The sequence below is a fragment of the Rhinopithecus roxellana genome, chromosome 9, assembly GCF_007565055.1.
Source record: "Rhinopithecus roxellana isolate Shanxi Qingling chromosome 9, ASM756505v1, whole genome shotgun sequence".
NCBI classification, from domain to species: Eukaryota; Metazoa; Chordata; class Mammalia; order Primates; family Cercopithecidae; genus Rhinopithecus; species Rhinopithecus roxellana.
In genome coordinates this window covers 8,117,716-8,136,902 of record NC_044557.1, presented here as the reverse complement: position 1 = coordinate 8,136,902, position 19,187 = coordinate 8,117,716, and the positions used below count along the sequence as shown (strand labels likewise).

At 44.2% G+C, this 19,187-nt stretch overlaps 1 protein-coding gene across 2 annotated transcripts in view; it reads left to right on the top strand.

Moving 5' to 3' along the window:
• The first annotated feature begins 8,501 nt into the window (after nt 1-8,501).
• Nucleotides 8,502-19,187, top strand: part of GPAT4 (glycerol-3-phosphate acyltransferase 4) — a 43,899-nt gene continuing 33,213 nt past the window's right edge. Inside the window, exons 1-2 of one of the 2 annotated variants that reach the window (XM_010371795.2) lie at nt 8,569-8,654; nt 15,198-15,329. The gene's annotated coding sequence lies outside the window, so the exon portion shown is untranslated. Of the gene's footprint in view, nt 8,655-15,197; nt 15,330-19,187 lie in introns of both variants that reach the window. The other variant, XM_010371787.2, reaches the window with a different exon arrangement.

Sequence of the window (19,187 nt, the reverse complement as noted above, 5' to 3'; positions counted from 1 at the left end):
CCCGGCTAATTTTTGTATTTTTAGTAGAGACGGGGTTTCACCATGTTGGCCAGGCTGGTCATGAGCTCCTGACCTCAAGTGATCCACCCGACCTTGGCCTCCCAAAGTGCTGGGATTACAGATGTGAGGCGCCCCACTCAGCCACTTTATTTTTTTCCCTAAAGGGCCTGTCCCGCCTGACTCTGAAACAAAACAGACAGGGTTCCCTGCCAGGCAGATAACAGGGTAAAGACAGAAGCAGCCAAACACACAGGCTTCCAAGAACAGTGTGGACACAGCTGCAGCTTCCTCATCTGATAAGGGGAGCTATTGCAATCGCTACTGTTTCCCCCTTGCCTTCTGGAAGGCCTGACTCCATTAAGGGTTGATCATGAATAGGGCAGGTGGACTTACAGAGAGCATGCTGTCAGAGTTGGGGGTTGCTTTCAAATTCAAGTTAGTAAAAATCAACATAAAAGATGAGTAGCCAGCTGTAGAAGTGACGTACTCCTAAGATGTGTGGTAATGTATTTCTAATGACATTAGAGTTTCTGAAATCCATCTCATCATCATGGCCTAGCACTGGAAAGTGGAAGTGCTGGGAGACCACGTGGACTAGGCATCACATTTAGAGAGGGCCTGGGACCTAGACTTTTGATATTATCTCCAAATTAAGTTACACATACAACTACAGAGAGAACTAACAGGATTGAAAAAAGATGCTGCTCAGCTGGGCTCAGTGGCTCCTGCCTGTAATCCCACCACTTTGGGAGGCAGAGGTGGGTGGATCACCTGAGGTCAGGAGTTCAAGATCAGCCTGGCCAACATGGTGAAACCCCGTCTCTACTAAAAAACACAAAAATTAGCTGGGCATGATGGCAAGTGCCTGTAATCCTAGCTGCTTGGAAGGCTGAGGTGGGAGGATCGCTTGAACCTAGGAGGTGGAGGTTGCAGTGAGCTGATATCTCACCATCGCACTCCAACCTGGGCAACAGAGTGAGACTCTGTGAAAGGAAGAAAGGAAGAAAGAAAGAAAAAGAAAAAGAAAAGGAAAGAGAGAGAGAGAGAGGGAGAAAGAGAGAAAGAAAGAAAGAAAGGGAAAGAGAGAGAGAAAGAGAGAAAGGAAAGAAAAGAAAGAAGGAAGGGAAAAAAGAAAGATGACTGCTGCTCATCATTCACCTCCAAATTTCACATTTGCATCTCATAGCCAGAGATGTATCTCATGTTGCCCACTTTGCACTTTGAAATAATATTTGACATTTTTATAAAGCTTTATCTTGTAAGCAGCACAATTGTGAATTGTCAGTTTTGGAAATATACACAGATGCCATATGCCACAATTGTAATCCTGTAATTCTTTCTTTTTTTTTTAATGTAGGAATAGTTTCAAAAAATAAAAATAAAAAGTGATCAAGGGCTCCCTTGACCTCTGAAAGGTCCAGACGAAGATAAACTGGTCTGATTTATTACAACCTTTCCCATCTAGGTAATGTTTTAATATGTATGTGTAATATGTATAAATGTATGAATATGAGTGGATATTCAATAAGCAGGGCTGGGCATGGTGGCTCACGCCTGTAATCCCAGCACTTTAGGAGGCCGAGGCGGGCGGATCACGAGGTCAGGAGATGAGACCATCTTGGCTAACACGGTGAAACCCCGTCTCTAATAAAACATACAAAAAAATTAGCCAGGCGTGGTGGCGGGCGCCTATAGTTCCAGCTACTTGGGAGGCTAAGGCAGGAAAATGGCATGAACCTGGGAGGCAGAGCTCGCAGTGAGTAAAGATCGCACCACTGCACTCAGTCTGGGCAACAGAGCGAGACTCCGTCGCAAAAAAAAAAAAAAAAAAAAAAATCAATAAGCTCAATATTTTTGCTGTTAAGAATTCCTTTGTGCCACTTGAGGTGGCTCACGCCTGTAATTCCAGCACTTTGAGAGGCCAAGGTAGGAGGATCACTTGAGTCCGAGAGTTCAAGACCAGCCTGGGCAACATGGAGAAACCCCGTCTCTAAAAAAAAAAAAAAAAAAAAAATAGCCAGGTGTGGTGATGCACACCTGTGGTTACAGCTATTTGGGAGGCTGAGGTGGGAGGATCACCTGAGCCCCAGGAGGCAGAGGGTGCAGTGAGCTGAGATTGCACCACTACACTCCAGCCTGGGTGACAGAGTAAGAACTCATCTCAAAAAAAAAAAAAAAGAACATGTCTTCATTCTCTCACATACCTAAAGTATTTTCTATCAAACTTTGTGTATTAAGTACTAGTTTAGTTTATACTTTTATTCATCAGATGTATGCATAATTTGTCTAGTAGTTTCTGGTAGTCATCATGTAGTTTTCACTCATCCAACAAACATTTATTGAGCAACTACTATATATGCCAATTGATGACAGAAGGATGAATAAATCAAAATTTATGGTCTGGTTGGGGGACAGACATGTGAATAAATAATGAAAGTAAACAATATTAGAGGCACCCAAAGAGAGAGAATGAGCCCCTGGGGGAATCAGAGAAAAGTTTCTGTTGGGGTTGATCTCTGAAGTGAGTCCCTAAAATATGTGCAAAAAATTACATTTTAGTCCATTTAAGTATCCTTATTTCAGGTAAATGTGTGATTTCTACTAGACTTTTTAAATTGTTAAAATAATGTACAAGCTCCTGTTTTCTTTCCGTGGGAACCCCAGGAAGGGAACTATAGTCTCACGGGAGGTGGTAATGGTAGGTGGGAGTGAATTTCAGAAAGTGGGGAGCTGGGCTAAGAGAAATAGTATATCATGGTCATCCAAGAGGATGGTCTGCTATGCCAGCTTTTATCCACTGCTTGGCAGGTGCAAGCAGAACTTTGCAAGTAGAGCCCATTGCCAGAGCCCTGAGAGCCACACATTTCCTCGTTTCTTTTTTTTTTAAAAAACCTTATAGTAAACAAACAATCAACTGATGTTGATTTGATTTTCCAAGTATGTAGACTTTCCTACTGCTCAAAGTATGAGCTGACCTACTAATTCTATCACTCCAGTTAATTTTGCATTTTCAATCCTCCCAAAATAATAAACCTTTTTGTATCAGTGTCCCTTGTTGGTTTGAGTCTCTGAACCAACTTGTCACAATCAATTCATTATAAATTGGCAAAATAGAGTGTGTTTTTCTTTTTTGTTTTTTGTTTTTTTGTTGTTGTTGTCGTTGTTGTTGTTTTTGAGACGGAGTTTCGCTCTTTTCGCCCAGGCTGGAGAACAAAGGCGCAATCTCGGCTCACTGCAACCTCCACCTCCCCAGTTCAAGCAATTCCCCTGCCTTAGCCTCCCCAGTAGCCAGCATTACAGGCAACCACCACCACACCTGGCTGATTTTTGTATTTTTAGTAGAGACAGGATTTCTCCATGTTGGCCAGGCCTTGGTCTTGAACTCCTGACCTCAGCTAATCCACCTGTCTTGGCCTCCCAAAGTGTTGGGATTACAGGCATGAGCCACTGCGCCCAGCAGAGTGTGTTTCCTTCAAATTGAAGACTACGGTATAGATCTGGACTGAAACAACCTGTCTTCTTCACTTTGCTCGTAACTGCCAAGTCTCGCCTTAAGTCTGGGCTTTCTTGTATTCATCTGTTCATATTCTGATGACTCTGAAATTTTTTTTTTTTTTTTTTTTTTTTTTTTTTTGAGACATGGTTTCACTCCAGTAGCCCAGTCTGGAGTGCAGTGAAGCAGTCTCAGCTCACTGCAGCCTTGACCTCCTGGACTCAAGTGATCCTCTTATCTCAGACTCCCAAGTAGCTGAGACTACAGGCTCCTGCCACCATGGCTGGAAATTTTTTTTTTTTTTTTTAGAGAGAGAGGGTTTCACCATATTGCTCAGGCTGGTTCGAACTCCTGGGTTTGAGCGATCTGCCTGCCTCAGCTTCCCAAAGTGTTGGAATTACAGGCATAAGCCACCGCACCCAGCCTGACTCTCAAATTTACATCACTAGCTAGAGCTCTCCTCCCAACTCCAGACTTAAAAAAACTGAAAGTAGAATTACCGCGCAATTGGGCAATCCCACTTCCGGGTAGATACACAAAATAATTGAAAGCAAGATCAATCCCAAATGTCCATCAACAGACAAACAGATAAAGAAAATGTGGTATACAAATACAATGGGGCCAGGGGCAGTGGCTCATGCCTATAATCCCAGCACTTTAGGAGGCTGAAGCGAGTGGATAACTTGAAGTCAGGAGTTCGAGACCAGCCTGATCAACATGGTGAAACCCCATCTCTACTAAAAATAAAACAACAGCAACAAAAAATTAGCCAGGCATGGTAGCGCACACCTGTAATCCCAACTATTTTGGAGACTGAGACAGGAGAGTCTCTTGAACCCCGGAGGCGGAGGTTACAGTGAGCCAAGATCATGCCATTGCACTCCAGCCTGGGAAACAAGAGCAAAAACTCTGTCTCAAAATAAATACATACATACATACAATGGAATATTAGCCCTAAAAAAAAGGAAGGTCTGACACATGCTACAACATGGATGAATCTGGAGGACACCGTGCTAAGTGAAATAAGCCAGCCACAAAAAGACAAATACTGACTATTTATGTGAGGTATAGTACTCGAACTCCCATTAGAAGAACGTAGAGTGGTAGAATGGTTTTTATTGGGGTTAGAGAGAAGAGAAATGAATTTTTTGTGTGTGTGTGGGTATAGAATGTCAATTTTTTAAGATGAAAAATTTCTTTCTTTCATTTTTGTAGAGATTGGGTTCCCCCATGTTTCCCAGGCTTGGTCTTGAACTCCTGGGCTCGAGCAATCCACTTGCCTCAGCTTCCCAAATAACCAGAATTACAGGCATTAGATACCACCCCCAGCCTTGATGAAAAATTTCTGAAGATTCACAATAATGCCAATATATTTAACACCACTGCACTGTACACTTAGAAATGATTAAGATGGGCCAGGCCCAGTGGTTCATATCTGTAATCCCAGCACTTTGGGAGGCCAAGGTGGGTGGATCACGTAAGGTCAGGAGTTCGAGAGCAGCCTGCCCAATATGGTGAAACCCTATCTCTACTAAAAATACAAAAATTATCTGGGTGTGGTGGCGCGCACCTGTAGTCCTAGCTACTCGGGAGGCTGAGGCAGAAGAATTGCTTGAACCAGGAGGCAGAGGTTGCAGTGAGCCGAGATTGTGCCACTGTACTCCAGTCTGGGCCACAGAGTTAGACTCTGTCAAAAAAAAAAAAAAGAGAACTGATTAAGATGGTATAATAAATTTTAGGTTCTACTGATTTTACCATAATTTAAAACATTTTTTAAAAATAACATTTCTTTTGCTTTCTTTGGCTTTTTCTTTTGGTGCTTGGAAATGAGCATTGATGTTGCTGATTGTGCGGTCAGCAGTTATAGATTCACCTCTTAATGAATGGCAAAGTCTTTGTAGATGTTAAGGTTGACTTTGGAAGAAAGATAAGTTGTACAGCACAGGCATGGTATTCTCCTGGGGAAAGGAGTCCTTCCCAGGCTCACAGCACTGTGCACCATGTACAGAGCAAACACACATTTTGGGGAAATGCCCTCATACTGTGAATGAATTCAAAGTTAGTATGGGGTAGGATCTAAATCTTGTGATCTCTTTCTTCTAAAGGACTACCCTTCATCAAGTGTTAAAAATTACTCCTATAGTTTCTGTAGTATGAGTTTTTTCATTCTAGAATGTGAAACTACTGCCAGCAATAACCTAAGGACAGCCCATATTCACAGCGACAAGAAGTTCAGTCTTGGCTATAAGCTCGGTCATGCTATGGGCAGGAGGCCTTCTCTAAAGATAGGTCTGCTTTGTGTCAAGCATTTCAAGCATGACTTGCTTGTTTCATCTGCCCCATTTATATTCCTTGTACCTAGAAATGAATGTGATAAAAGTTTTGGTGCCTACAGGAACTATATTTACCCAGTTCATGTTGGCTTCCCGCTCAGAGGGAAGTCTGATTGCCTTCCTGCACTTGAGAAGTTTAGAGAATGTGCCAGTGAATGTGCACACTCACAAGGTGTGTGTGTATCAGTGTCAATACCCAACAATTGAGCCTACTATTTGCTTGGGCAAAGAATCAATCAACACCATTTTCTCTTGAGCTTCTAATATGTGTGAAATATTTGAAGATTTCAATATTATGTACAAAGAACTAGTAGATGTGAGAATTGTGACAAAATATCATGAGAACACAAAGAGAGTAGAGCAGATGAGTGGGCTACTTCCAAGACTGGTTCTGGGGACAGAAAATGAGACCAGGCATAAGACTCCAAAGAGCAATTGAGATCCTGGTGGCCACTTTAAATCCCTATTCCTAGCACTGTGGAGAACACAAAAATGTGTGATGTCTGGTTTCATCTCTTTTTTTTTTTTTTTTTTTAGATGGATTCTCCCTCTGTCGCCCAGGCTGGAGTGCAGTGGTGCGATCTCAGCTCACTGCAACTTCCACCTCCTGGGTTCAAGCGATTCTCCTGCCTCAACCTCCCCAGTAGCTGGGATTACAGGTGTGCACCACCACGCCCGGCTAATTTTTGCATTTTTAGTAAAGACGGGGTTTCACCAAGTTGGTCAGGCTGATCTGGAATGCCTGATCTCGTGATCCGCCCACCTCAGCCTCCCTAAGTGCTGGGATTACAGGCGTGAGCCATGGCGCCCGGTAGTTTCTTCTCTTGTGGATTTTTTTTTTTTTTTTTTTTTTGATAGGGAGTCTTGCTCTGTCGCCCAGGCTGGAGTGCAGTGGCGCGATCCCGGCTCACTGCAAGCTCTGCCTCCCAGGTTCATGCCATTCTCCTGCCTCAGCCTCCCTAGTAGCTGAGACTACAGGCACCCACCACCGCGCCTGGCTAACTTTTTGTATTTTCAGTAGAGATGAGGTTTTACCGTGGTCTCGATCTCCTGACCTCGTGATTCGCCCGCCTCGGCCTCCCAAAGTGCTGAGATTACAGGCGTGAGCCACTGCGCCCGGCCCTCTTATGGAATTTAATGTGGTTGAAGATTAGACATGGCCATGCATTACTCAATCTTGAATTGGGATCCCCAAAAAAGCTGGGCAAGTAACAAGGGCTCAATGAATGGATAAGTGATTGAGTTAATAAATATGTGATCAGTTCCAAATGGGTAACATTTAGTTATATTTGGTGGAGATGAGTAGTCCAATGTTTTGGAGCAAAGTGGTTATTCTTTTCTTTCTTTCTTTCTTTTTTTTTTTTTTTTTTTTTTTTTTGAGATAGGGTGTCGCTCTGTCATCCAGGCTGGAGTGCCACAATCTCAGTTCACTGGAACATCTGTCTCCTGGGTTCATGCAATTCTCCTGTCTCAGCCTCCATAGTAGCTGGGATTACAGGTGCGAGCCACCAGCCCCGGCTAAGTTTTGTATTTTTAGTAGAGACGGGGTTTCACCATGTTGGCCAGGCTGGTCTCAAACTCCTGGCCTCAAGTGATCTGCCCGCCTCTGCCTCCCAAAGTGCTGGGATTACAGGCGTGAGCTACCTGCGCCCCGCTCCCCCCACCCTTTTTTTTAATTTTAAAAATTTTTGTAGAAGTGGGGGTCTCGTTATGTAGCCCCGGCTAGTCTCAAACTCCTGGCCTCAAGCGATCCTTCTGCCTTGGCCTCCCAAAACGCTGGGATTACCGGCATGAACTACCATGCCCTGCCGGTTATTCTTACAGAGATTTTGAGGTCTAAGAATGTGGACTTTACCCGAAAGATTTCATTATCAGATTATGCATTTAGCATGGAATGACAATCTGACAGCAGTGTACAGCGTAAACCGGCAGAGAGGGCTTGGCACTAAAGGCAAACTGTCTTTTAAGAACAGGAAAAAGAAAGGTAATATATATTTTAAAGAGGTCCAATTTTAGGTGAGATAATAAGCTTGGGTTAGGCGTGTGAAGTCAGAAGATATGGTAAGAAACTCCAGCAGGCACCAGCTAGACTTGAGTAGAGACAGCAGGTCCAAGTAGAGGCGGAAGTTGGCCAGTTGCATCTGCGAGGGAGGGCAAAGGTGGCCCACACCCACTCCTGGAGCACCTTGCTTGAGAAGCAAGGCCGACAAGATTGAGGGATGCTGCTGGTGATGACGGTGGTCGTGGTGATGGTGGTGATGGTGCTGGCAGCTAACAGATCTTGAGCGTACCAGGCCCTGAGCTGAGTCCTCTACGGGCAGAATGTCGCTGCACACGGACAGCAGCCCCAAGAAGACAATGTGATTTCGTGACTCTAGCCTCTTTCGGCGGTGCAGAGTTGATTTCACCCTCTCCGGAACGCACGTGCGAACCTCCGGGTAGGGAGCCAGTATCGGGTCCTGACGCAGGGAAGCGCTCGGCTTATCCGACAGGGACGCGCCAGCGGAGGGGCGGCCAGAGCCCGGCCTCTCCCGCTCCCGCCCCGCCCAGGGCAGTGGCCCCTCGTCCGCCAGGGGGCGACTCCGCGCGTCCCGGGCGCGCCCACCCGGCGGGCCCGGCCACGCGGCACCCGCCTCTCCCTAGGCCCCCGCCCTGCCGGCCCGCGCGCGCCCGGCGGGAGCGTGCGGGGCGGTGGGCGCAAGGTCACGTTGGGTGGCGTAGACAAAGGCGGGCGCGCGCACGTCCTGACGCAGCCTGGGCCCGCGGCGTTGGCAAGGGCGGGAGGGAGCGGTCGCCGCGGGATTTGGAGCTGTTGAGCTTCGCGGTCGGTGAGTAGGAGAGAGCTGGCCCCTTCCCTCAAAGTCCCCGGCCTCCGGGGAGCCGAGAGCGGGACGAGGGGGCCGGGCTCGGGCGGCCGCGCGGGGCCTGCAGTCTGGGACGCCCCGGCGACGCCGCGCTGGCGTCAGGAGGCACCATCGCCGCGCCCCGGGGATCCCCGGCGGGTGGAGCGGGTGCCCCCCGTCCCCGATGGAACGGTCCGCGCCCGCCCCGAGCCCCGGCCGCCCGCCTCTCCGCTCCCCTGCCCTCCGAGCCCGTTTCCTCGGAGCCCCGCGCCTCCCCCGAGTCCCAGGTGTCCGCAGCCCTCCCGCCCCGGGAGTCTGGGAATGTGGGTGGCGAGGGCTGCGGGGCGTTGGAGCGCCAGGAAGCGCCTTCCCCTGTCATTCCCCTTCCTGTGTTCTCTGGTTGCCCTGAGATGCTTGTCTTTCCCCTCTTTTTCTCCAAATGCATGCTCCCATTTTTCTTTCTTTAGGATTTCTTAACTCCCGAAATCCCTTGCCTTTCCTTTTTTATTTCAGCGCCCTCCGAGGCATCCTCCTCTTACTGGGGCTTGTTTATTTCCTCGCTTTCCATGTCACAGAAGGCTGAAGTTTTGCTGTTCAGAAGTGCGGAAAATAGCTTATAGGAGACATACAGTGTAGCACAATGGAAATAAGTTCCATCCTCTGCCAAGTATCACCATGAATCTTCTCATTGATAACCTTGAGGTTATTTGAGGAATTTTGGTTCTGGTCCGTTTTCCTTAATTTTGGCTGAACTTTGAGGAGTTCTGATTAGTTTCATGTCTTGTAGATTCTATCTCAATCCAAGGGAAATGGTGTGAAGAGCAGTTATACCATACCAAAGTCTGCAGACAAAATCCTGTAATAATGCCAATCGAGTATACTACTCTCTTTTTGAAAGAGATGTGCTTTTTTAATTTAATTTTATTTTATTTTAACTTTGTATTTTGGAGAATTTCAGACACAGGAAAATAGATGGAATAGGGAACCAGCATGTACTTTGTACTTGGTCTGGCCTCCTCAGCCACTTAACTGTGGCTATTCCTGTTCCATCCACACCCCACCCATTTCCCTTCCCGTTGTCTCAGGGAGAACTTGATGCAAGGTGAGTCTGTCAAACGTAGCTTCAGTTCCATAATGAAAACCACCCTACGAAGTCGTAATGTGCTTTTTGTTTTGGAACACAGCCCACTCTTATGAGGTCTTAAGAAACACACAATAGAGTTAAAGAAAGAGCACAGCAAAAGGTATTTTAACATGATCGAACAGGTTAAAAGAAAAAGTATGGCCAGGCGCGGTGGCTCATGCCGGTAATCCCAGCACTTTGGGAGGCTGAGGCGGGCGGATCACCCTAAGGTCAGGAGTTCAAGACCAGCCTGTCCAACATGGTGAAACCCTGCCTATACTAAAAATACAAAAATTAGCTGGGCGTGGTGGCGAGTGCCTGTAATCCCAGCTATTTGGGAGGCTGAGGCAGAAGAATCGCTTGAACTTGGGAGGCACAGGTTGCAGTGAGCCGAAATTGGGCCACTGCACTCCAGCCTGGGCGACAGAACGAGACTCCTCTCAAAAAAAGAAAAAAGTATTTCAGATCTGGATGAGAACATTTGGAATGTCCTGTCCAATGTTTTCATTTTTTCTGAGCCCTTGGAAGTCCAGAGAAGTTCAGTGACTTGTCCAGAGCCGCAGGTCGTAAGAGGCCGAGGCTGGAAATCCCGCCTCTGCTTCCAGGCTGCGGTTCCACTGACCCATACTGCTTGCCTTTAGGTTGCCTTCAGGAAAGAGAAATGTGTAGGAGGGCTGTGGATGAAGACGCTTACGTTCATGGAGGGTTTGGATAGGCGAACGTGAGCTTTTCCACCAAATTCCAGAATTTTAAAAAATGCCTTAAATTATTTCTTAAAACTTGAATTGGGACAGATGAGAAGTTCTGATAGTAGTTTTTAGGGAACATGGTAAAATTCTGACCTTAGAACTGCTATACCAGTTTGAGAATAAGAACAAGCTATAAACTATGTAGAAAACATTCACAGCTATTTAAGAAAGAGTTACTAAGGGAAACCAGAATGACTTGGGAGTGTTACTCTTCTTTTTCTGAGAGAACAATAGAATCCTCTCAGAAAGCCTTTCATGCCATTAACAGATAAGAAACTGGGCTTCTTGGACCGTGGGTTAGACTTTCTTACAAAACCATAATATGCATTTCCTAGCAAAATTTATGATATTACGTTTCCTTATCTCAGCGAAGACTGGTGAATTCAGTACTTGTTCCTCAATTTTCCTACCCTTAAAATGGAGATATTCTGCCTCTCCAAGGAATGCTGGAAACAAGCAATTCCTCATGTTAGGGGTCTTTGAGTTTTCATGGAAGTTTAGGTTATTTATATGGTGACATAGTTGTCAACTTACTTTCAGAATGGACTTTTCTTTTGTGAGTTTGTGACCTAAATACAATAGTTGTCATGCGTGTCCAGTTTATGGAAGTACCACTGCAATAACAGCATTTGAGTGTCATGGTAAATCATTACCCCTAAAGATAGAGGAGGGAAGAGGAGGAGGAGACTGTTGTGTCTGTTTTGTGTTTGATGTGAGGAGTGCTGTGGCTAGTCTCTTCGGTGGCTAGCCTAACTTGCTAAGTGGTTTCTGCTAAAGAAAAACCCACTTTTCTTGTGTGTGCTTGTCACCAAAAGTTAGCTTGTATTAGAAACAAAACAAAACTCTCTGAGCTATCTGGAGGTTATTTGGCCCTGGTTAAACTTGAACTGTACTGCAGAATTTTTTGTTCAGGTAAAGTAGAACCTCATTATGGCATGTCATTTACTTCCTACTGTGTCATTGTGTTCACCGGGAAAACTTGACGGAATATCATCTGTTCTGTGTATCACTAAATCATGTAGTAGCGTACACTATGATTAAGGCTTTTTAAGAGAATAGAATTTTAGAGTTAGAAGGAGCCTTCTAAGTGCTTAGAGTTTACCCTGAGTCCTTCAGTGTACTCTTTCACCTTTAAAACACATGCAGACACGTGCACATGCCACACAAACACAGAGGCTCATCTAGGGCTCTCTTCATTTTGCCTTGTATAATCTTAGTATGTTTGGATCCCACCTCCAGTTAATTTGTAAGCTGAAGATCTGCTGTAATGGAAAAATACTTTGTAAAACAGGAGTGTAATACGTTTGCGCTTGACTTTTATCTATTTATTTTACGGAGATGGTCTTGATCTGTGGCCCAGGCTGGAGTGTAGTGGCATCATCAAGGATCACTGCACCCTCAACCTCCCTGGCCCAAACAGTCCTCCCGCCTCAGCTGCCCGAAGGGTTGGGATTACAGACATGAGCCACCACACCTGGCCTTTGTTGACTTTTCTGAATTAAAAAAAAAAAAAAGGTCAGGAAACTTAAATGAAGGGAAGTTCAATGATTTTTTTTTTTTTTTTTTTTTTAATTTTTTTTGAGGCTGAGTCTCCCTCTGTTGCCCAGGCTGGAGTGCGGTGGCGAGATCTCGGCTCTCTGCAACCCTCCACCTCCTGAGCTCAGATGATTTTCCTACCTCAACCTCCCGAGTAGCTGGGAGTACAGGGCATGCGCCACCACGCCCAGTTAATTTTTGTATTTTTAGTAGAGATGGGGTTTCACCATGTTGGCCAGTGTGGTCTCAAACTCCTGACCTCAGGTGATTCACCTGCCTCAGCCTCCCAAAGTGTTGGGATTACAGGCATGAGACACTGCACGCGGCTGAAGCTGAATGATTTATTCAAGGACACATAGACCACACAGTAAGAATTGTGCCTGGAACTTAAGAGTAGCCCTGGTTCCAGATCTAAGCCCTCTCTGCTGTACCATTTTCTTCTCCTTGGAGAAATAGGGTGGAAAATTATATATATATGTATACACACACACACACACACGTCTTTCTTTCTTTGCCAGTTGAAGATATGTTATTATTATTATTATTATTTGAGATGGCAGTCTTGGTCTGTCACCCAGGCTGGAGTGCTATGGTGGGATCTCAGCTCACAGCAGGCTCTGCCTCCCGGGTTCACGCCATTCTCCTGCCCCAGCCTAACAAGTAGCTGGGACTACAGGCGCCCGCCATGACACCCAGCTAATTTTTTGTGTATTTTTAGTAGAGACGGGGTTTCACCATGTTAGCCAGGATGGTCTTGATCTCCTGACCTCGCGATCTGCCTGCCTCGGCCTCCCAAAGTGCTGGGATTACAGGCGTGAGCCACTGCGCCCAGCTGAAGGTATATTATTTTCAGAGTCTCCTTTAAAAATTTTTGATCAGTGCTGTCCCATAGAAATATTATACGTACTACATACACAATTTAAAATTTTATAGTAATGCTTTTTTAAAAAGCACAAGGAAATAGATTAGGTTGATTTAATCATTCCACAAGGAGAGAGAGAGAGAGTGTGTGTGTGTATATGTATCTCAAAACATCACATTGTGCCCTATAAATATGTAAATGTATGTATCAATTTTTAAAAAATTGAGGAACAGTAATTTTACATATTTATAGTGTAGAGTAATATTTGCCCACATGGATAGAACGTGTAATGATAAAATCAGAGTATTTAGGATATCCAGCACCTGAAACATACATTGTTTCTTTGTGGTGGGAACATTTCAAATCTTCTGCTTATCATTTGAAATTAAAATACACAAGAAATTGGCCCAACGTGGTGGCTCATACCTGTAACCCCAGCACTTTGGGGGGCCGAAGTGGATGGATCACTTGAGGTCAGGAGTTTGAAATCATCCTGGCCAACATGATGAAACCCCTTCTCTACTAAAAACACAAAACTAGCTGGGTGTGATGGCCTGTGCCTGTAATCCCAGGTATGAGGGAGGCTGAGGCGTGAGAATTGCTTGAACCCAGGAGGCAGAGGTTACAGTGAGCAGAGATTGCGCCACTGCACTCCCACATGGGCTACAGAATGAGACTGTCTCAAAAAAAAAAAAAAATGTGTGTGTGTATATATATATATATATATATATATATGTACAAGAAATTGTTAACTATAGTCATCCTACTTTGCTCTTGAATACTGGAACTCATTTGTTCCGGCTAAGTTTTTTTTTTCTGTCCATTAACCAAGCTCTCAACATCCACCCTTCTCAGTGTCTGGTATCTATTATATTCTACTGTCTACCTCCGTGATCTCATTTTTAGCTCCTACAAATGAAAGTCAATTTAAATTAAAAAAAAAATTAAAAAGTAAAAAGAAACAGGTGAAAATAATTTTAACAATATATTTTATTTAACTTAGTTTATCCAAAATATTACTTTAATCCATAATCAATATAAAAACTATTAATGGGATATTTTACATGCGTTTTTTCATACAAAGTCATGGAACTCCGGTGTGTATTTTACATTCACAGCACATTTCAAGTGCTCCAAGGTCACACATGGTTAGTGGCTGCTCTGTTGGACTGCAGAGAATCACTGTCAGTGGAACATGAAGGAACGTTTTATTTTGCTTAGTAATGTTCAGGTCTGAGGTTAGAGTTTGTGGTTGTCGTCATTGTTTTTTTCTTTCCTGTTTTAGTGATTTTTTTCTTTGCACAATTAGAAGTATTTTGAATTTGCAGAGAGATGAACAAAAAAATCTGATGTCACAAATTTGTGCATTTGTGATGAAAAGCTTTCATTTAAGACAAGAGTGTTGCTCTGTTGCTCAGGCTGGAGTGCAGTGGCACTATCAGGGCTCACTGCAGCCTCAGCCTCCTGGGCTCAGGTGATCCTCCCACGTAAGCCTCCCGAAGAGCTGGGATTACAGGAATAAGCCACCATGCCTGCCTAATTTTTGTTTTTTTAGTAGAAATGGGGTCTCTCCTTGTTGGCCAGGCTGGTGTTGAACTGGCCTCAAGTGATCTGCCCGCCTCGGCCTTCCAGAGTACTGGGATTACAAGTGCGAGCCACTGCGCCTGGCCAGTGATATGTCTAAATTTAAAAGACTGACCATATCAAGTATTGGTGAAGATGTGGAACAAGTGGGACTTCCTACGGTGCTAGTGGGAATACAAAATGGTACAACTCATTTTGGAATTTGTCATTCCACTCCTAGGTATTTACCCAAGAGAAATGAAGTATATGTCCATACAAAGACTTGTAGATAGCATCTTTATTTGTAATAGCCCCAAACTGGAACAATCTTAGTGTCCATCAGTAGGGGAATGGATGAAGAAACTGTGGTATATCCATATACTGCAATACAGCTCAGCAATCAAGAGGAAGAAACTGTTGACACATGCAGCAACGTGGATGGTTCTCAGTATAATTATGCTGAGTGAAATAAACTGGATAAAAAGATTTTTTAAACAAGAAAAAGGCCAGGAAGTTGCTTCTAATTACGTATACAGTACTCAGATGTCAAGAACTGGTATTGAAATGGAGCCATCAGAGCAGTGTTCAGGTTGAATAATGAATTGTCTTGGGTCTTAAAGCTCCAGCAAATCAAATTGTCCTCATTAAAATATACTCTGTCTTTTTGTCTTGTTTTCTATTTTTTGTTTTGCCAGCTTCAGTAGATGGTTCCGTTACATTGGAGTGAACTTGGTACCAGTGCCGGTTCTAACTCAAGAAAGTTCTGGAGGGCATAATGATCTTAGATAAGACCAAGGCCCTGAACCTGACCATGTTCTATTTTCCCTGTAAGTTGAATCATCCTTTGGCCGGTTGGATCCTGGCTTTGTCTTGAGTGATTTATTTTATCCAGGATTGATGCCAACTGTGTGTGTTCTGGGTTTTCAGCACTTCAGGTTCACGTCAACCAAGTCGCTCTGAGAGCTACCCTCTTTGGAAACATGATGCACTTTCCCCACTAAGCAGCAGAATCCTAGTCAAGCAAATTTCTTAACACTCTACTAGTCCTGGTACACTCGACATTAAATTCAGCCTAGCATACATTTCTTCGTGCCTGTGTGTGCATGTTTGCTTACATCACATTTGGGGTATTTGATGGGCTATGTTCTGACAGTAAGTAAACTAGGAAAAATGGATGCTTTTCTCTGAATTGCAACCCACCCTAAAGCAAGTGAGGAGTCAGCCTGGGGAGTAGGAAGCGCACTCGACTGGGTATCAGATGGGCGTTAGTCCTGCCTCTGTTACCAGCCAGTTTTGTAACTTGTCCCTGTCATCGAACCCTTTCAAGACTCAGTTATTTGAGCCATAAAATGAAGAGGTTGGACTAGAAATCTGAAAGATTAACTAATAAAGTTGTGGTTTTGTCATTTTATTATTATCACCTCCAGCTTTATGGTGATGATTAGTAGTAGAAGCTTCTATTTATAGATGATTTTGTGTCAAGCACTACACTGATAGCTTGATAGGCATCACGTTTAGTCTTCACAACAATACCACAGGATATGTATTCCCATTTTACAGATGAGAAATCTGAAGCATGGAATGTGACTTTTTTGAGGTCAGACAGTCAGAAGGTAGGGGAGGCTGGTGTGTTGGTTTTTTTTTTTTTTTTTTTTTTTTTTTTGAGACGGAGTCTCGCTCTGTTGCACAGGCTGGAGTGCAGTGGCCGGATCTCAGCTCACTGCAAGCTCCGCCTCCCGGGTTTACGCCATTCTCCTGCCTCAGCCTCCCTAGTAGCTGGGACTACAGGCCCCCGTCACCTTGCCCGGCTATTTTTTTTTTTTGTATTTTTTAGTAGAGACGGGGTTTCACCATGTTAGCCAGGATAGTCTCGATCTCCTGACCTTGTGATCCGCCTGTCTCAGCCTCCCAAAGTGCTGGGATTACAGGCTTGAGCCACCGCGCCCGGCCTGGGAGCCTGGTTTTGAATGTAGCTTGTCTGATTCCCTGTATGTATGGCCATCATGCTTTACTGCTTCCCTCACATTCTGCAATTTTAAATAAAGACGTAAGGACAAAAAACTTGTTGCAGGAAGGAATTTTAAAAGACATCCAGTGTAACCACCATAACGTATCTGCCACTCGGCAGAATGCGGATGTAGGTGAAGGTCTCCCTATACAGCCTATTCTTTTTGAACAACTCAATCTTAGATTCTTTTAAAAATAGCTTTATTGACTTACAGTTCATCCAATGAAAGTATCCAGTTCATTGGGGTTTGTTATGTTCACAGGTGTGTACAGTCATCAACATAGTTTTAGAACGTTTTCATCACCTCAGAAAGAGACCTTTTAGCTGTCGCTCTCGTATCTGCCTGCTCTCGCCAGCTCTAAAGTAACCAATAATCTACTTTCTTTCTATGTAGATTTGCCTGTTTGTATAAGTGGAATCAATATGTGGTCTTTTCGATGAGTTTTATTTACTTAATATGATGTTTTGAAGATTCATCCATGTTATAGCATGTATCATTTCTTCATTTTTATGGCCAAAGATTCCATTGTATGGATGCACCACATTTTGTTTATCCAGTCATCAGCTGATGGACATTTTGGTTGTTTCCGTCTTTTGGCTGTTCTGATTAATGCCATTGTAAGCATTCATGTGCAATTTTTTTGGTGTAGACAATTTGTCTTTCTCTTGGGTATATACCTAGGAGTGGAATTGCAAGGTACATGTTAACTTTGTTTAACCATTCTCCGAGCTGCACTAGCTTACATTCCAACCAGCAAAGCATGAGGGTTGGATTCTTAATATTGAGCTAGAATTTGCATCCCATACCTGCCAATCATAAAATCAATTCCCTTGCATCAGGTGTCCCAAGCAAATCCACTTTTTCTAGGTGACAGCCAGTCCGGTCTGACCTTCTGAGTGCTCTCCAGTACTGAAGGGTTTCCACTGGGTTTCATGTCGTGGATTGTCATTCTAGATCCTCACCACCTCTCTTATGAATGTGATCCCCCTCCTTTTTTTAGAGAACTAGATGCCTTTTATGTATGGGTAATTTGTGCTCAGAGACGGTTGTCTTCTCAGTTTCAGTTGTCCTATCTCAGTTAACTGGTAAGAACCCTTAACCCGGTAGTCTCAACTGACTACACATTAGAATTGCTCATTAGAATCGCTCAAGTGTCTTAAGAACAAATCCAGATTGTACCTGCAGATATTCTAATATATTTCATCTGGGCTGAGGCCCAGTGATGCAAATGAGCATCCTGGGTAGAGAACCAGTGCAGCCTTTAGTGGCCAGGGGATGGCTCTGGCTGGGTCTCTGAGGGCCCACGTGGCTCATGCTCCTGCCATCTGTGCTTGGATACCAGCTGTCCTGATTCAGAATTACTGTGAGAGTCTCACTTTTTACTCATGCATTTACACAGAGTGCCATCTTGAAGCCTCAAGCATTTATGTTCCTGTTTTCTGGAGAGTCTCGTTTGCCCCCAGTGTTCTCTGCAGACACTGACTGTGGCAGTGTTTGCCTCCCTGTCAGGCCGTGTGCACTTCCTGAATGAGAAAGCATGCTCCAGCCATTTTAGAAGCATATAAACACCTTTAGGCAAAAGTGATAGTTGAAAACCTCATTAGTGTAATGTCATTACTTCTTGGGAAACACCTTCAAATTCCCCTTCTCCTTCCTAGTGACAGGGGCTCAGATGAATCGTATTCCATTATATCCTCTATTGGGAGACATTGATGTTTGTTTTGATATTACAGACTATGCTGCAGTCAGTAACCCAGCACATATTATCACTTTGCTTATGCTTTAAAATACAGGATTTATACACTTCTGCACTGCTGACTTTTGGGGCTGGACAGTTCCTCATTGCGTGGGAGCTGTCCTGTGCTTTGTAAGATGAACAGTGCACTAGATCCCTGTGCACTGCACTAGATGCCAGTAGTAGCACTCCCATCCTAAGTCATGGCAGCCAGAAATCCCTGCACATGTTGCCAGATGCTCCCCAAGGGGGTAAAAAAAATCATCCTTGGTTGGGAACCACTGGTCTGATTTATCCTTAGGATAAATTTCTAGAAGTGGAATTGCTGGATCTAAGGTTATGTACTTTTAAAATTTTGATGGCAGTCGCTAAATTGTTCTTTGTAGAGGTTAAACCCATTTTACAGTCCAACCAGCAGTATTTGAGGATGTTTTTTCATTCTCACCAGTACAGTGGTTTATCAGAATTTCTTTGCCATCTCACTGTACTTTCAGTTCAAATTTCTCTGTTTTACGGCTAACCTTTTTATTGAACATTTACTGCTTGCTAGGCAAGTTGTGTTGTTTGGCCTGTGTATTTTGTGTCATACATTATAATGCCTTCCTCTCTAAGCCTTCTTGAAGTTTAGTACCTAGCACTGACGACTGAGTGTCTTCTGATTCTAATGAAATGATAATATGTACCATTCATTGAGATCTAACATGTCACCGGCATTGTGCTTGGTGTGCTCTAAAAATATGTGCATTCTTGTGTGATCTCAGCGTGTATTAATAAAGTGGCCTTTCTTTTACCTTTTGAGTTGGCACAGGGCTTCTGTCTGCACATATTCTAGCAGTTATGGTCCCTGAGTTGGGATGTGTCACAGAAAGCCAACTGAAAAGTATTTGACTCTGCAGTTAGGAGTGATAATAGTCCCAGTCCAATACCTTGTGATTGGGACG